Source organism: Giraffa tippelskirchi, chromosome 11 (assembly GCF_054371585.1).
Source record: "Giraffa tippelskirchi isolate mGirTip1 chromosome 11, T2T-mGirTip1v1.2.pri, whole genome shotgun sequence".
In the NCBI taxonomy this organism is placed as follows: domain Eukaryota; kingdom Metazoa; phylum Chordata; class Mammalia; order Artiodactyla; family Giraffidae; genus Giraffa; species Giraffa tippelskirchi.
In genome coordinates this window covers 39,601,706-39,619,005 of record NC_137285.1, presented here as the reverse complement: position 1 = coordinate 39,619,005, position 17,300 = coordinate 39,601,706, and the positions used below count along the sequence as shown (strand labels likewise).

The 17,300-nt window shown below is 36.8% G+C and overlaps 1 long non-coding RNA gene across 1 annotated transcript in view; it reads left to right on the top strand.

Moving 5' to 3' along the window:
• The window catches only part of LOC145525363 (uncharacterized), a 65,200-nt gene that overhangs the window by 32,242 nt on the left and 15,658 nt on the right, over window positions 1–17,300 (top strand). Inside the window, exons 3-4 of the long non-coding RNA XR_014068137.1 lie at window positions 6,400–6,449; window positions 10,245–10,314. This is a non-coding gene — a long non-coding RNA (uncharacterized LOC145525363). The remainder of the gene's footprint in view (window positions 1–6,399; window positions 6,450–10,244; window positions 10,315–17,300) is intronic.

Genomic DNA, 17,300 nt, shown 5'->3' with positions numbered 1-17,300 from the left:
AAGGACATTCATCTTCCTAAATATAAAACATTGTTAAATCTAAGTAATTCAACTTCTAATTAATAATATTAATTTAGTATAGTTTCTGTATTCAGATTTCTTCAATTCTAACAGGAAAAATTGACTTATTTATGTTTTTGAATCCAGGAGCCACCCAGTGACCATACATTGCATCTGGCTGAGAGGTATCTTTTAGTGTGATATGCATTGTGTATTAAATCTATTGTATATCTTGTCTGCTGTTATAGAGTCATTTGCAGTCTTTAAGGGTAATGTGTTTTGCTTCTTTCAAGAATAAGGCATGACATTTACTAACTACATTATAGAATATGCTGCTTTTCCAGCTGCTGCTTAGCCCTGACAGTTAACTATGAAAATGACTTTTCCAGTAACTGAGTGAGCTGAACTGTTGTTTTAAAAACTCTTTTTAGTGCTTCTTTTCCAGCCTTTGAACTTTTCACTGAGCATTAGTCATTTTTAATAAAAATACATTTTGTTTGTAGGTCTTAATAGCATTTTGTCCTCAAAAAATATGGAAAACCTCACCAGATTCAATCCATTGTAGCTCTTAATAAAAGGTCAGTTTTGAAATAAAACACAAAATTTTCCTCCCCCAGCCCCAAGTTAATAAATTACACAATTACTAAATTTTCTCTGACCAACTTTGGAATTTCCTAATTATAAAAACTGATGTCAGAGAAGAAATGTTAAAATACTATTAAAAACATTAGATTTGCTGAGAAGTACCTCCTGCCTAGTTTTGCTACTCTAAATCCTTTGGTAACATTAGCCACATTTTCTCTGTCAATGTAGAAAATTTGGATTTCTTTTTTCTTTTGAGTGGCTTATTCTCATTTATTGCTGCATTTTTTGTTGATGAAAAATGTTACCTCCCAAGGGAGTACTTTTTTTTTTTTTTAATAAATTTATTTATTTTAGTTGGGGGCTAATTACTTTACAATATTGTAGTGGTTTTTGCCATACATTGACATGAATCAGCCATGGGTTTACATGTGTTCCCCATCCTGAACCCCCCTCCTACCTCCCTCCCCATCCCATCCCTCTGGGTCATCCCATTGCCCCAGCCCTGAGCATTTGTCTCATGCATTGAACCTGGAATGGTGTTCTGTTTCACATATGATAATATACATGTTTCAATGCTATTCTCCCAGAACGTCCCACCCTCACCTTCTCCCTCAGAGTCCATAAGACTGTTCTATGCATCTGTGTCTCTTATTCTGTCTCGCGTATAGGGTTATCATTACCATCTTTCAAATTCCATATATATGCATTAGTATACTGTATTGGTGTTTTTCTTTCTGGCTTACTTCACTCTGTATAATGGGCTCCAGTTTCATCCATCTCAATAGAACTGATTCAAATGTATTCTTTTTAATGGCTTAGTAATATTCCATTGTGTATATGTACCACAGCTTCCTTATCCATTCGTCTGCTGATGGACATCTAGGTTGCTTCCATGTCCTGGCTATTGTAAACAGTGCTGCGATGAACATTGGGGTACACGTGTCTCTTTCAATTCTGGTTTCCTCAGTGTGTATGCCCAGCAGTGGGATTGCTGGGTCATATGGCAGTTCTATTCCCAGTTTTTTAAGGAATCTCCACACTGTTCTCCATAGTGGCTGTATTAGTTTGCATTCCCACCAACAGTGTAAGAGGGTTCCCTTTTCTCCACACCCTCTCCAGCATTTATTGCTTGTAGACTTTTGGATAGCAGCCATTCTGACTGGTGTGAAATGGTACCTCATTGTAGTTTTGATTTGCATTTCTCTAATAATGAGTGATGTTGAGCATCTTTTCATGTGTTTGTTAGCCATCTGTATGTCTTCTTTGGAGAAATGTCTGTTTAGTTCTTTGGCCCATTTTTTGATTGGGTCGTTTATTTTTCTGAAATTGAGCTGCAGGAGTTGCTTGTATATTTTTGAGATTGTTTGTCTGTTGCTTCGTTTGCTATTATTTTCTCCCATTCTGAAGGCTGTCTTTTCACCTTGCTTATAGTTTCCTTTGTTGTGCCAAAGCTTTTAATTTTAATTAGGTCCCATTTGTTTATTTTTGCTTTTATTTCCAATATTCTGGGAGGTGGGTCATGGAGGATACAAAGGAGTACTTTTAATTTGATTATTTCATGTTCTCCAAATGTGTAGTTTGTTTATAGTTGCAGGATAAATAAGAGAAGGGAGGATTAGATTACAGGTGGCTACAAAGTATTTACATCTTGATGGTATTTATTATTTTAGTAAAATTTGTTGATATTATTATTGGAGCCAAATTAGGTATGATTATTAGTTCTTTCTTGTCTTCCTCAGCTCTTTTTTTTTTTCTTATCTGAGTTTTCCAGAGTTCTTTGAAGCTGTACCTTTTTTTAAAAAAAAAATTTCCCTTAAATATGTTTTTTGGGAGTCGTATACTTAGCTTTTACAGTTTTTAATTTTTCTTTCAGCTCATCTCCAGGCCATTTTATTGTTTGTATTCATGAGAATTTTCTCCCTTCAGGTCTCTTAAGGCATATCATCTTCTTTTAAAGCATTCCTTCTTCAGAGAATTTGTCTGTGGAAATATTATTAAAATTTATTCCAAAGTCTCTTATATTGATTAAAATTGCTCCTGTGTTGAAAATTTTTGGCTAATGAAAATGTTTTTCCACTCCTCTGACTTAATGGTCCTGCCTCTTTGAGGACTCCAACTTCTATGTCCACCCAACCTTAACACTTATCTAGTGTAATATATTCTAGACTTTATCTGCTGCTGCTGCTGCTAAGTCACTTCAGTCGTGTCCGACTCTGTGCGACCCCATAGATGGCAGTCCACCAGGCTCCGCCGTCCCTGGGATTCTCCAGGCAAGAATACTGGAGTGGGTTGCCATTTCCTTCTCCAGTGCATGAAAGGAAAAGTGAAAGTGAAGTCGCTCAGTCATATCAGACTCGTAGCGACCCCATGGACTGTAGCCTACCAGGCTCCTCCGTCCATGGGATTTTCCAGGCAAGAGTACTGGAGTGGGATGCCATTGCCTTCTCCCTAGACTTTATCAGTCATCACAATAAACTTCTTCCTCTAAGGTCTCTAAAATTTGTGAAATTGACATCTTGTTTATTGCCCATTCCATCAAATCTGCGTTGTTATTCTCAGTGAAACATTCAGTTACTCAAGGCTTTTTGATTCCCCTCTGTTGAATTTCTGTGTGCTTAGCTTTCAAAAACTAACCATGTGATGATTCTTGTCTACACTTTTTTTGAAAACCATGTTTCTATCTATATATAAGCTTATCTGTTAGGGTTATCCTACCGACTGAAGCGACTTAGCATGCATGCATGCATTGGAGAAGGAAATGGCAATCCACTCCAGTGTTCTTGCCTGGAGAATCCCAGGGACAGGGGAGCCTGGTGGGCTGCGTCTGTGGGGTCGCACAGAGTCGGACATGACTGAAGCGACTTAGCAGCAGCAGCAGCAGCAGCAACTCAGACTCTTTGTGTTCAGAATAGACTCAGCATTAGTTGCCCCAGATATGAATGAGAACTATGTTTATTTTGTTTATTGCCGTGTTCTCCACATTTGGTACATACAGTGCACAAAGTGCCTTTTTCTTGGATGAATGAACAAATTAATTATGTTTCCCTCAACTAAATTGGTTCCCTTTCCTAACTTCTGTATCTCATTCTTGAAATTATTTCTTATCAGCTAACAGAGAGGTAGTCGAAGTATCTTGTGTTTCAGGGTTTTAGGTCTAATGACGAGGATGAAGCCTGGAGTTATACTTCCAAAAGGGGGAAAAGTGGAAATCAAGCTTGAGTTGAGATAGGTAGAAGGGTTTTAATCTTGAAAGAATATGAGTTATTTGGGGGCATTTCATCTCAGTTGAGGATGCCAACAATATTCTAGCAAGGTTTTTGTTTTTCATGTGGCGGACACATGTGTCCATTCCCACGCTAAGCCCTAAAGAGGTGACAGTGCCTCTGGTGGCCTGGTAGAGGGGTATGAATGTGTGTGTGTGTGTGATTGAACAGTAGGAGTCTTGGTCTTTAGCTTTTTCCTCTCCAAGCTCTTGGAGCTGTGACGGTCAAGTACCACAAATATGGCACAGAAACATATTTTTGATAATGGAATATATGCAGTCTCATATTATAGTTTCAGTAGATATCAATAATTTCTATGTTGCTCCACAGATTCTATGATGAAAATTCATGATACTGATTGAGAGTATGTTCTATAACTGAACAATTCCTGTATTAATATACATTTAGGTTATTTCCATTTTTTCTCACCTTAAAATAAAACTGATGAATATCTTAATATGTAAAATTTTTCTTATGGGTTATTTTCAATACTTATATAACCACATTCCCTAAAGTTTTAAGTCTGATTCATTCTCCCTATCCCTCAGGATTTTCTGTTTGTGTCGTGGTATCAAGGCATAGTAAACTTAATGTTCTTAGGTCTTGGAATGCTTTTTTATCAGCCAGACTGTGAATTCAATAATTTTAATTTCTTAGATGTTTATTTGAATCCAGATGTTACTAAGGATTTACTGATATTGAATGAAGAGTCGGATGTTTAAACCAAGTAGAAGACACGATCATGAGTTTTATTTTTGCTGTGGATAGCTATTTGTGTTTTTTCCTCTGGAGATCCTAATATTTCTTATCAATGTAACATTTGAACAAATAATTTTCATAGTGAGTCTTTTAACTTATAACTAAGTAGGAAATTCTCATATATGAGGTACATGGCAAATCCTATCATATGCTTGCTGTATGGATTCTTAATATCTTTACTGTTTAAAAAATTTTTAATTTAATATATATTTTATTTTTCAAAAAATCAGTACTCACATATGACGAGGAATTCAAGCACTACAAAAATATATACCATAAAGTATCCTGTAGTTTTCTTTCTTAGAGGCAACCATTATTACCAGTTTTTTTGTATCCTTTCAGGGTTATTCTATATATATTCTAGCTTTTCTCTGTCATGTTTACTTTAGCTAAAACTGTGCTATTCCTGAAAAAGGGGAACATATGTTTTAATTAGTACATTTTGGTCATTTTAGTAGTACATTTATTTACATGATTACTTACACAGACTCAGTGTAGTTTTGCTTAGTTATATTTGGTTTTTCTTTTATCTGTAAATAAAAATTTGAGTATGGTTGATTCAGATAGTCATGAGTGTTTCTTGAAGAACTAAAATTAGGAAAATAGAGAGGAATTCTTGAAAATGTAGAGAAACTGAGTAAGACTGAATGGAAAGTAGCAGACAGTAGCAGTCAGGTCTGTTGCATATAATATTTGAAGAGCATTCTCTACCTATAAATCCCCCCCTTTTTTTGCCTTCTTTAGCACGTATATGTACTTTGATTATCTATATTGCTGGATGATAAATTATTAAATTCTGTATAACTGATTTCTAAGCTGTGTTCTGGAAATGTTAGTATTTTGCAAGATATTCATAGATATGTGATGAAACAATTTTGTGGTAGAAAATGTTTAGGAAAAGTGCTGTGGCATTGATGGTAAACTTTTTTAGTGAAACGTATGAATTGCTTTCAAGGTATAAGGTGCTGAATGCATCCACTGAGCTGCTAAGATATTTTATGATATGTTTAGAATCAAAGACAATCTATTACAGAGCTCATCAGTTTCTTAACTCTTTCACTGAGAGATACTATTTTTGTATTTGGCAGAAGTATTATTTTTCTTCTATTTTAGTGATTGCAGAATGCAGTTTTGGCAGTTGCTAGGGGGAATCAGATGTTCTGAGACAGTTTATATTGTTAAAATGCAGTAACTTATATTATGTCAGAAGCTAGTAAGAAATGCCAGAAGAAAATATTTCCTCTTTCTCTGCCTTTCTTCTGTTATAATTGCCTTAAACAATGCAAGTTGTATACATACACCATACAGTTATTTTCATGTTTGATGGGTTGGCTTTTAAAAAGTCAGACATACTGACAAATGGTAAAATAAATATTTATTTATTTTTGTTTGAATCAAGGGACTGTGGGAGGGCATCACCAGTCTGGTGTAAAAGACCTTGGTCTGGAAGTGGGCAGGAAAATCAATAGCCATGCTAACACCACTTCCACTGTTGCTACCAGCTTTCACTGGTGGGGTCTTACATAGTTTAGAAAGGAATTCTGCCTCAGATCCTTTTCTGAAATTGGTTGAGTGGGAAGTAAATAAAAAAAAATTAAATGAATAAGAACTTACATATATTTTCCTCCATATTCACAAGTTCTTTATGAGTTAGATATGCATGTATACATTTTTTTCAAACCTGACAGCCCTTTTCCCATGATCAAGACTATGTTATTTCATTATGCTTATCTGTATATCTAGGAATAAATACTATCATTGTCTTATCTTTATTTAGCTTTTTTCTTTCCAGTTTTAGTTCTGACTTTGGATTGGTTATATCAGCCTATGAAATCCATAAAGGTAATTATTTTTGTCAGTATTTAGGAGTGAAACTTTCATTTATAATCCCTTATTGTCCTCTTGAAAATGAAAAAGTTCATTTTAAACAATGAGAACACCTCAAGGTCATAGAACTCTGATATTTTTATTTGACCTGATAACAGAACCAGACTTTATTAGATATGTTGATTCTATTATTGCTACCCTTTCCCCATTCATAATATAAACAAACATCAAAAATAAAATAAGTGGAAGAAACTTCACTGTGGGCTTGAATAAGTTCTCACAAGTTTTGATTAGGGTGGTGGTGTATATATTTTAGGAAACATTCATATTTATATATAAAATAAATTCTATATATAAGTATGTTATTTGAAATATTTATATTAATACATTTTATGTAAAATATGTATGCATAAAACACTTTATATATGTATGTTACATAATGTTTATTCATAAGTAAATAGATATAAATACTATATAAGATTAAAAATATAAGTAGTACATAGCTATATATAAATATGTATTTCTATATATTTGTGGTTATATTTCTATACACAACTCTCAATATAAATGTGCCTATATATTTATATTTTAGGAATGTTTCATATGATATCTAGCAATTCCTTAAAAACCCCAAAGTAACTGCATTCTTGGCTTATATAATTTTGTGTGTAAGTGTTCATGGAAGCTTAAGGGGGTAATAATGCCATATTAATTTTTTTCAGAAGTGTTTATACCAGTTACTGAGTGGGTGAGTGGTTTTGTGAACAGATTTTCCTAGTAAGATATCATATCCCTTTTCTCTGCTGGCTCAGGTATCAATACATTAGTATTCTCTACACATCAGGGTGTTGGGAGTGGGTACTTGGTGGTGGACTTAATTGTGTTGGTGAAAGAAGACATTACAAAGCTGGGGGAGATCCCTTGGCAAAAGAGAGGTAAAGAGAGTAGAAAGAATAAGCCAATGATTCGAGCTGTTTATTAACCTTGCCTTTCTGTGGAAAAGATCCTTTACTCTGTCATTGGGCATGGTACTGGCAGCTGGAGTGTTGTCTCTGACCGCCCCTCTGAAGACCAGGCAAATCAGGTTGTTGAAGGATGGGGTCGACTGTGCTCCAGCTGATACATGCCCAGAATAAAAGTCACAAAGAGACTCGTACACACCACTGAGCAGGAGTGCAGTGAGGAGTTGGGAACTCTTAACTGCTGGTTTGTTCACTGTTTGCAAAGGACTTACTATTAAGAAGCACTAAGGACCATAATGATGGAAATGATTACTAGTTAAAGATTTCAAAAAAGACTGCTCAAAAAGGTGTCAGGTAAGAGTTTTCTTTTAGAGTTATGCCCATTAGCCATAGGTTAATGTTGAAACCCACTGCTATCAAAGGTTTGCTTTCTCCGGAGAGCTCTGTAGCTGTGGGCTTTCTGGGTGTCACCAGGGCACCGTGGCAAAACTTGAAGTTCTATAATACAGTTGTGGCCCTGATGTGGGAAGGACACAAGACAGCAACTCAGGGTATTTAGCTGGATGTTCCCTGTTGTGGTGCCAGAGTAAGAGCTGAGTGAGTGCTTGTGAGACATGTCCAGGCATTGCTCCACCTCCTTTCTCTTTGGACTGGGGCCTTTGGATAGAGGATAAAGAATTATGTCAGAATTTACTTAGTTGTAGTGAAACAACCCAATTTAGTTGTCTTCTAAAACTTTAGCTGACATGGACCTCTGGGGTCATAAGAAAAGGAAATGGTTTGAAACATGAAAGTGATGAAAGGAAACTTTCCCACTTCATCTTAAGATATAAGCTCTTCGGAAGTTAAATGTTTGGATGCTCAAGATTTTGAAGGACAACTCTGATGTTCCTCTGACACTTCTCTGTTCTGTCAAAGGTCCAATTCCCTTAAGAATTTCTCATCGTCATCTCAAAAAACATACTGACTGTTTCTTCATGATGAAGATTCTGCTAGGCTTGCTAGGCTGTCTGAAGCATCTGGTAGTTCACAGTCCTTTTAGGAAACTCTGGGATGACTTTATATTTAAATAGTAACTTATGTATGGGAAATTCATATCACTTTTGAGGCCTTCCTTGTCTGTTAATTCAAGTGAGCAGTATTAACTAAGTACTTTGGCGTGCCCCCATGAAGACTGGATCTCAAGGAACTTAGAAGATCACGTGGATTTCACATATATTAAGCAATTAGATAACATTACAAAAATATAAATTTAAGGACTTATTTTTGTGGTATAAGTTCTTAAGGATGGATCAGCATAGCTGAGTTCAAACCCTGGCTTTATCACTCTGGATCAATTACAGTCTCAGGACTTCCCTGGTGGTTAAGAATCTGCCTTGCAATGCAGGGGACATGGGTTCAATCCCTGGCTGGGGAACTATGATCCCACTGCTGTGGGGCAGCTAAGCCTGTGAGCTGCAACTAGAGAGCCTGTGTGCCACAACTACTGAAGCTCATGCACTCTGGAGCCTAAGCCATAACTAGAGAGTCCGTGCGCTGCAATGAAAGACCTCACGGGATGCACCTAAGATCTCACATGCCACAACTAAGACCTGACACAGCCAAATAAAATAAATAAGTATTAAAAAATCATAGTCCCTCTAGTCCTCATATATCTAATAGGGTGCCATTAACTATCTCTAGAATTATTTAAAGAATTAAATAATGCATTGTGATACTATTCAACCATAAAAAAGAGGAAATTTTGCCATTTTTAGCAAAATGGATGGACCAGTATGTTATCATGCTAAGTGAAATAAATCAGAGAAAGACAAGGACTATATGATATCACTTATGTGTGGAATCTAAAAAATACAACAAAGTGGATATAACAAAAAAGAATATAGAGAGCAAATTAGTAGTTACCAGTGGTGAGAGGGAAGGAAGGAGGGACAATACAGAGATAGAGGATCAAGAGGTGCAAACTATTATGCATAAAATAAGAATATATTGTACAACATGGGAAATAAAGCCAATATTTTATAACTGTAAATGAGGTATAACCTTATAAAATTGTGAATCACTGTATTGTACATCTATAACTTGTAGAATATTGTACATCAACTATACTTAAAAAAAAGAAAAAAAGGATTAAATAATATGCAAAAAGTGCCAAGCACATTATAGGTACTCTGCACAATCCAGTTAGAGCCACATAGGATGGGGAAGACTTACAGAGAAATAGGGAAATGTGACCTGGAAGATCACATGGGGAAGGCATGAGCAGCAGAGAGGAGTGATGAGTATATTTGTAAGGAGGTGGGAAGGGTAGACAAGTTAAGATAGGCAGTTGGGAATGACTTAGGTGTGAATCTGGCCCGACTGAGATGGAGGGTTGTACAGAGAAATTGTGAGATTAAAAAAGAGTGACTTGCAGAACCAGCTAAGAAGTTTGATTAGATCCAGTAAGTAGTTGAATACTATATGAATGCAAGTGGCGTTTCAGAGAGATTTTTGCAGCTATAAAACTAATGTAGCAATTATGGGGAAGGTATTATTATTATCTCCATTTTCCAGTTGGGAAATAGCGTTTGGAAGAGGTTTAAGAAAACTTCACGTAAGTATTTACTATGTGAGTAACACTAATAGCAGTCAACATGAAATGAAAAGTTAATTCATGGTTCAGCCATCCAGAAAAATCATACTGTTTTCATTTTCTCATGTTCCCAGTTGGTTTTAGTTTGTCTTCCAAGGGATGGAAATATTTTTATATACGTTATTTGAATTAATTTCTGTTGGTGCTTTAAATGGTGCCTGGCACATAGTAAGCACTCACTATGTGTTATGTCTTATTTTTACCTTAATACAGATCAAGAGTTATAGAGTAGGTGAGATAAATCTTTGTTAACAGACTGCTTCAGTAAAAGGCATTTTGGCTGGTAAGTTCTGTGACCTTCCTGCTTTCACTCACAACTTCATAATTATTTCTTGTGTAATAAGCTGAATACAAAGAGAAGTCCTAATCTTTTCCAGAACAGAATGAGGTATGACTGACGTGCAAGTTATCTGGTATTTAAAGCTAAATTCTTTGGCCTGTCAGAGGTTTGCTCTCATTAACCTGCAGCAGCAGTGGGAGGAAATGAACAGAAAGTAAATGTATTACAAAAATTTATGTTCTATTTGATGGGTAATTTGTGGTTGGGATTTGTTGACTTAAAATGCACGTCTAATTGTTTTACTTCTCCTAGAAAAGAGATGAATTTGTGTTTTGATTTATTACATTCTTGACAGTTTTATTTCATAGAATGAATACTCATGATTTTAGTGTGTTTTAAGAGTGAGTTATATAGCGTATGTTCAAACATCTTCATTCTTAAACTTTCCTGGTGGCCTATGTGAGAGTTAGCAAATAGTTACTCAATTTGCAGTAATTTATTTCTGGACTAGTAAAACTGATAACTCTAACTGCTAACCCTGAGTTATTTTTCTAAAGACTTTCATGTTTGTAAAATCTTAGCTGTTACCACCACTTAGATAGGCTCATTATTTTTCAAGTGCTGAAATCTAAGTTGTTGAAATAAGTAAGACTAACCTTTGACATGAAAGAAAATTTAGAGGAAAGAGGGATTTCATTTGCTTTTCATTTTCAAGGCCATGTCTTATAATAAGAATTTATCAAGAATACGAGTCACATTTTTCACACCTTTGTGTCCTTTGGGACATAAACATTTAGGGAGATCCATAGGCACAAAGATTGCTCTGTGCTGGGGAAAATGATTTAAAAAATTGAGAAATTGGAATTGAAAATAAAACTCCTTTCTACATTCTTTGTTTAAGTTAATACACTATGTGGGCTTTTGGGTCTTCTCAAATCTCCTTGAAGGCATTTGTGGAATAATCATAATGACTGGAGTTGCCATTACATCCTTTCTAGGGAGCCTGGGAGGAAAGAAAGCTCATTTACAGTGTAGTCTGGTAAATGGGTTACACCTCTGCTGAGAGGATTGTATCTATTTCCAGCTATAAGCAATAGCTCAGAACATCAGTTTGTAAATGGATCTGGGCTTTTAGAATTTACCTGTTAGTACGTGAAGATCTGGAGACATTAACAAAAATCATTAATATGTAGATATTCAAGTGCTTAGTTTGCTTTATGCTCTTGTCCCCCTCTTTTTTCTTCCTGTTTCTTTATTTCATTCCTTAATTTTTAAAACCAGCATTTTATAAAATTTAATGGGTAATTTAATAATCTCTGCACAGACAGTTTTCAAGTTCTTCTGCATAGAGAGTTTTCAAGTTCTTCTGGAGAAAAGACTCAAATAAGAAGGATAGATCAAGATTAGAAAACTTAAGAGAAACATTTTTGGCTGCTCTGAATTCACTTGAGATATACTAAAGAGAGATTTTTGAAGCATTATTTGAACAATCTGGCCCTACTATCAGCTTTCATTTCACTCATAGCTTATTGAGGAAATGATTTAACTGAAGAGTTACTATGTACAACAAGTCATTTTTTTCTCTTTGCCCCTTCCTTTTCATTCTTTTCCTCTGTCGCTTCCTCCTCCCCTCTGTCTGTTCCTCTCTCCTTCCCTCTATTTCCCCTTCTAGCCCTCCTTCCTTTCCTTCTTTCCTTCTTCCTTCCGGTGTCTACACATTTTTTAATCACTTCAATATCTACAACTCAGCCAAAGTAGTGAATAGGGTACAGACTTTTATGAAAGTTGATTTTGAATTCTGTGGCAAGCTGTTACCATCTTGCCTTATTCTATTTTGCTATGTACAACTGTTGGAAAGATTAATTTTAGAGGACTGGCTCACAAAGCAGCAGTCACTCTCATTACACTTAGAAGTGCAAGGAAAATATAGCTTCTTTATTTTTTTGTTTTTTCTATTGCTGACAGTCTCACTGCATAGTTAAGAAAAAATAAACTTTATGCTTTTGCAATTTATAATTCTTTACTCTCTTTTGGTTTAGTTTCTTTTTGACGGCTTAGTGTCTTTTATATTAAATGCATGGCCTTTCTGATCTCTGTTTCTTTCCTATGCTTCTCCTCAATGTGGAGTCTTGAGAGCGATTTCATGGTGGCAAGAAGTTGGAAACCTCTCTCCTTATGATGTCCTCTGTATCCATGCTGTGGTTTGGAGTTATAAAGCCCATGATAAAGTTGTGTGTGTGTTAGTCACTCAGTGGGGTCTCTTTTTGATCCTGTGGACATGGTCTGACAGGTTCCTCTGTCCATGACTTTCTCTGGTCAAGAATAGTGGAGTAGGTTGCCATGTCCTTCTCCAGGGAATATTCCCAGCTCAGGTATCGAACCCAGGTCTCCTGCACGTGGGCAGATTCTTTACCATCTGAGTCACCAGGGAAGTTACGATGCTCGTAATAAAAGTCTCTGATTGTTAACATGAGGTTTGTTCTCCCCTCTTGCCTTGGTAACCATACTCTTAAGGACTTAGCCAGAGAAGGCTACGTAGGTCTTTTTTGACTTAGTTAATTACTAAGAAGAGTCATTTCTTAGGGTAGCTTAAAGATTGTTGTGAAATGTCAGTGAAGAAGTTTGTCAAGTCACTCTGAAAGCAGATATTCATATTCTATTTAACTTGAGAAAGCTGTATTTTTCCATCTGCATTATATGCTTTTGGAGCCCAGTTCTTAGTACCTCAAATACAGAAATTCATTCAACTTGGTCCAAATTACATCATGTGGAAAATTGACATTAACAACTGTGTTTTCGTTTTTAGTAATTTTTTCAAGTGGCCTTTATCTCCATTTCAGGCAGCCTGCATTCTCAATTTCAGGGAAGGGAAACCAGAGAGAGCAATTGAAAACAAACCAGTTGATCCCAGCTTCTGAGTTTAAAACTTACTGTGGAAATAGTAGTTTAAAGAGAGGATTGGAAGATTAGCAAGAACTGATGATAATGTAAGAGAGTGTTATCCTTTTCCTATACTTGATAAAGATTCCATGGACTGAGGATCAGGTGCCTTTCCTGATGCCATGACACTAAACTTAAACAGATAGGGAGAGAACCCTAAATTGAGTTTATTCTGATTTGATTGAGAAAATGTCCAGTTAACTGAGTTTAACTTCAGTCAGTGAGTTTGTTTCTGCTACCATGTGAAATAGTAAGTTGAATTTAAGGAAAAAAGTATACTTCTTATATTGGTCCCATTGTTTAGAGATCCTAGCAAGGATTAACAATCAAGGTAAAAATAAAAACAAAGAGCATGTGCATATTAAGCATTTTTCCAAATATGATCTGATTTATCTTAAATGATATCTGTTGGAGCAGAATTGGTCCAGAAAAGCATTAAGATACTGCTGTATTAGGTATTCATTGGGAGTGATTTTTACTCTACTTGTGCTCAGTCGCTCAGTTGTGTCTGTCTCTGTGACCCCATGGACTATAGCCTACCAGCCGCCTCTGTCCATGGGATTTTCCAGACAAAAATACTGAAGTGGGTCGCCATTTCCTTCTCCAGGGGATCTTTCCCACTCAGGAATCAAATCCACGTCTCCCGCATTGCAGGCAGATTCTTTACCTACCAAGCCATCAGGGAAGCAGAACTGGTCCAGAAGGGCATTAAGATATTGCCCTATTAGGTATTCAGCAATAGTGGTTTCTACTGTAGGGCACAGAAATCCAGTATGTTCCCTTCCATCGGTATGATCTAGGATCTTTTTAAAAAAGAGTTTCTACCACTTCTTCAGCTAGATCATTTGTAAGGATGATGAGATTTGTCGGTGGGAGCTTAGGGAATGATCTTCTTAAAAAGGAGAGCACACAGACTTGGGAGCCAGACACATGTAATTCTAAATTCCATATCTGGTCCATAGAGGCTGTGTACCCACAGTTTTGTGTGTGTGTGTGTGTGTGTGTGTGTGTGTGTGTGAAAAAGAGTTAATAATAGCTGTGGGTAGACAGTCTAGTTTGCTTCAGCCTCTTTTTCTTACTCACTCCTGTATTTTCTAGTGGGCTCTTGGGGCCATTGAATAGCTTTCTATTTTTTCTCCTTCAAATTTATAACCAAGTGAGTGATAGCAATAGGAGTTAGCTGTGTATAAATCAAAATATCAGTTGTAATACTAATAAAAACTAGATTAGTGAACATAGTTTAGATGTGCAGCCATGGTGGACTTCCTAGTATTCTCTCTGGTGATGGGTTTGTAAACCCAAATCTTACATGGTAAGCTTAGTATATGGTAGAAGCAGACCAGAATACTCTTCCTATAGTAATGTAGGGTAACCGATACCTGCTGTCTAAGCCAGGGAGAAGAGACTGAGCTAAGAAGTACACTCTTCTAAATACACCAGCCTAATGAGTCCTCCTCCTCTCACAGGATGAGTGAGTAGGTATGGGGAGAGATCAGGACTGTTGAGGCAAAGCAAAGTTCACCATGAAGCCAGGTCCATGAGCTGATAAATCATTTTTTTGGGTTTGTTTTAGGTTTCTGTCACTTGCAACTGAAAGACTCTTGACTACATCTCATTCTTTCACTTCACTTACTGTGGGTGGGTAATATGCTTTATTATGCTGGAGCTACAACAGTGAGCAAGTTCTTATACTCCAGGACTTGACAGTCTAGCTGGGGATGTGGACAGTATGTTAGCTATCGCTTTACTGTATGATAACACCAGGATAGGGTTAAGAACTGGATGCCATGGAAGCAAATGCCTCACATTTGGGCAACAGTAGAATATTTCCTGGAAGGTTTCTGTGAGGATTAAATGAAGAAATACAGGTAAAGTTCTTGTTACACTACTGTTGTTCAGTTGCTCAAGTTGTGTGTGACTCTTTGCGACCCCATGGACTGCAGCACGACAAGCTTCCCTGTCCTTCACTATCTCCTGGAGTTTGTGCAAACTCATGTCCGTGGAGTTGTGATGCCATCTAGCCATCTCATCTTCTGTAACCCCCTTCTCCTCCTGCCCTCAATCTTTCTCAGCATCAGGGTCTTTTCCTATGAGTCAGCTCTTCGCATGAGGTGACCAGAGTATTGGAACTTCAGCTTCTGCATCAGTCCTTCCAATGAATATTCAGGACTGATTTCCTTTAGGATTGATTGGTTTGATCTCCTTGCTTTCCAAGGGACTCTCAAGAGTCTTCTCCAGAACCACAATTTGAGAGCATCAGTTCTTCGGCACTCACTTTTATGGTCCAACTCTAACATCCATACATGACTACTGGAAAAAGCATAGCTTTGACTGTATTGGACCTTTGTCAGCAAAGTGATGTCTCTGCTTTCTAATACTCTGTATAGGTTTCTCATAGCTTTTCTTCCAAGGAGCAAGCATCTTTTAATTTCATGGCTGCAGTCACTGCAGTGATTTTGGAGCTGTTATGTCACTGTTTCCAGTGTTTCCCCATCTATTTGCCATGAAGTGATGGGACCAGATGCCATAATCTTAGTTTTTTGAATGTTGTGTTTTAAGTCAGCTTTTTCACTCTCCTCTTTCACCTTCCACAAGAGGCTCTTTAGTTCTTCTTCACTTTCTGCCGTAAGGGTGGTGTTATCTGCTTATCTGAGGTTATTGATATTTCTCCTGGCAATCTTGATTCTAGCTTATGCTTCATCCAGCTGGGCATTTTGCATGATATACTCTGCGTATAAGTTAAATAAGCAAGGTGACAATATACATCCTTGACATACTACTTTCCTAATTTTGAACTAGTCCATTGTTCCTTATCTGGTTCTAACTATTGCTTCTTGACTTGCATACAGGTTTCTCAGGAAGCAGGTAAGGTGGTCTGGTATTCCCATCTCTTTAAGAATTTTCCATAGTTTGTTGTGATCCACGCAGTCAAAGGCTTTAGCATTGTCAATGAAGTGGAAGTAGATTTTTTTCTTTGGAATTCCTTTGCTTTTTCATGATCCAAGGAATGTTGGCAATTTGATCTCTGGTTCCTCTGCCTTTTCTACATTCAGCTTGTACCTCTGGAAGTTCCTGGTTCACGTACTGTTGAAGCCTAGGTTGAAGGATGTTGAGCATTACCTCGCTAGAATGTGAAATGAGCACAATTATGCAGTAGTTTAAACATTCTTTGGCACTGCCCTTATTTGGGATTGGAATGAAAACTAGCCCTTTCCAGTCCTGTGGCCACTGCTGAGCTTTCTAAATTTGCTGGCATATTGAGTACAGCACTTTAACATCATTATCTTTAGGATTTGAAATACTTCAGCTGGAATTCCATCACTTCCACTAGCTCTGTTCATAGTAATACTTCCTGAGGCACATTTGACTTCACATTCCAGGATGTCTGGCTCTAGGTGAGTGATCACACCATCGTGGTTATCTGGGTCATTAAGACCTTATTTGTGTAGTTCTTCTGTGTATTCTTGCCACCTCTTCTTAATCTCTTCTGCTTCTACTAGGTCCATACCACTTCTGTCCTTTATTGTGCCCATCTTTGCATGTAATGTTCCCTTGGTATCTCTAATTTTCTTGAAGAAAATTAATTGTTTTACTATAGGCCCTCAGTAAACACTAGTTTCTTTTACTTTTCTCTCTGATAGGGTCACCGTTGAAGGCTAGGAGCTTGGTTCACCTTTGTGTTCCAATACATAGGATAGTACTTGCCACATGATGGGCACTAAAATAATGATTTGCAGATGGCTGAGGAATTATTTAGCAGCTGCTGAAATCTATCTGACAGGTAGGACCACTTTCTGAAGTTGTATATCTGAAAACTGGTAGTTTCCAAAAAACCAAAATCTTGAATATTTTAGTAAAAATTTGAGACATTTGAGAAAAAGGAGAATATTTTGTGAATATTGCATTAGTCCACTTTCCAGCTACTGACAGATTGTCATCAAAATACAACTCTAAGCATTACCACTGTCATCACCCTTGTAGTAAGCCATGGTTTACAGAATTTTCCTATGCAGTATGCAGCAACTTATTTCATTAAAAAAAGTTATTTT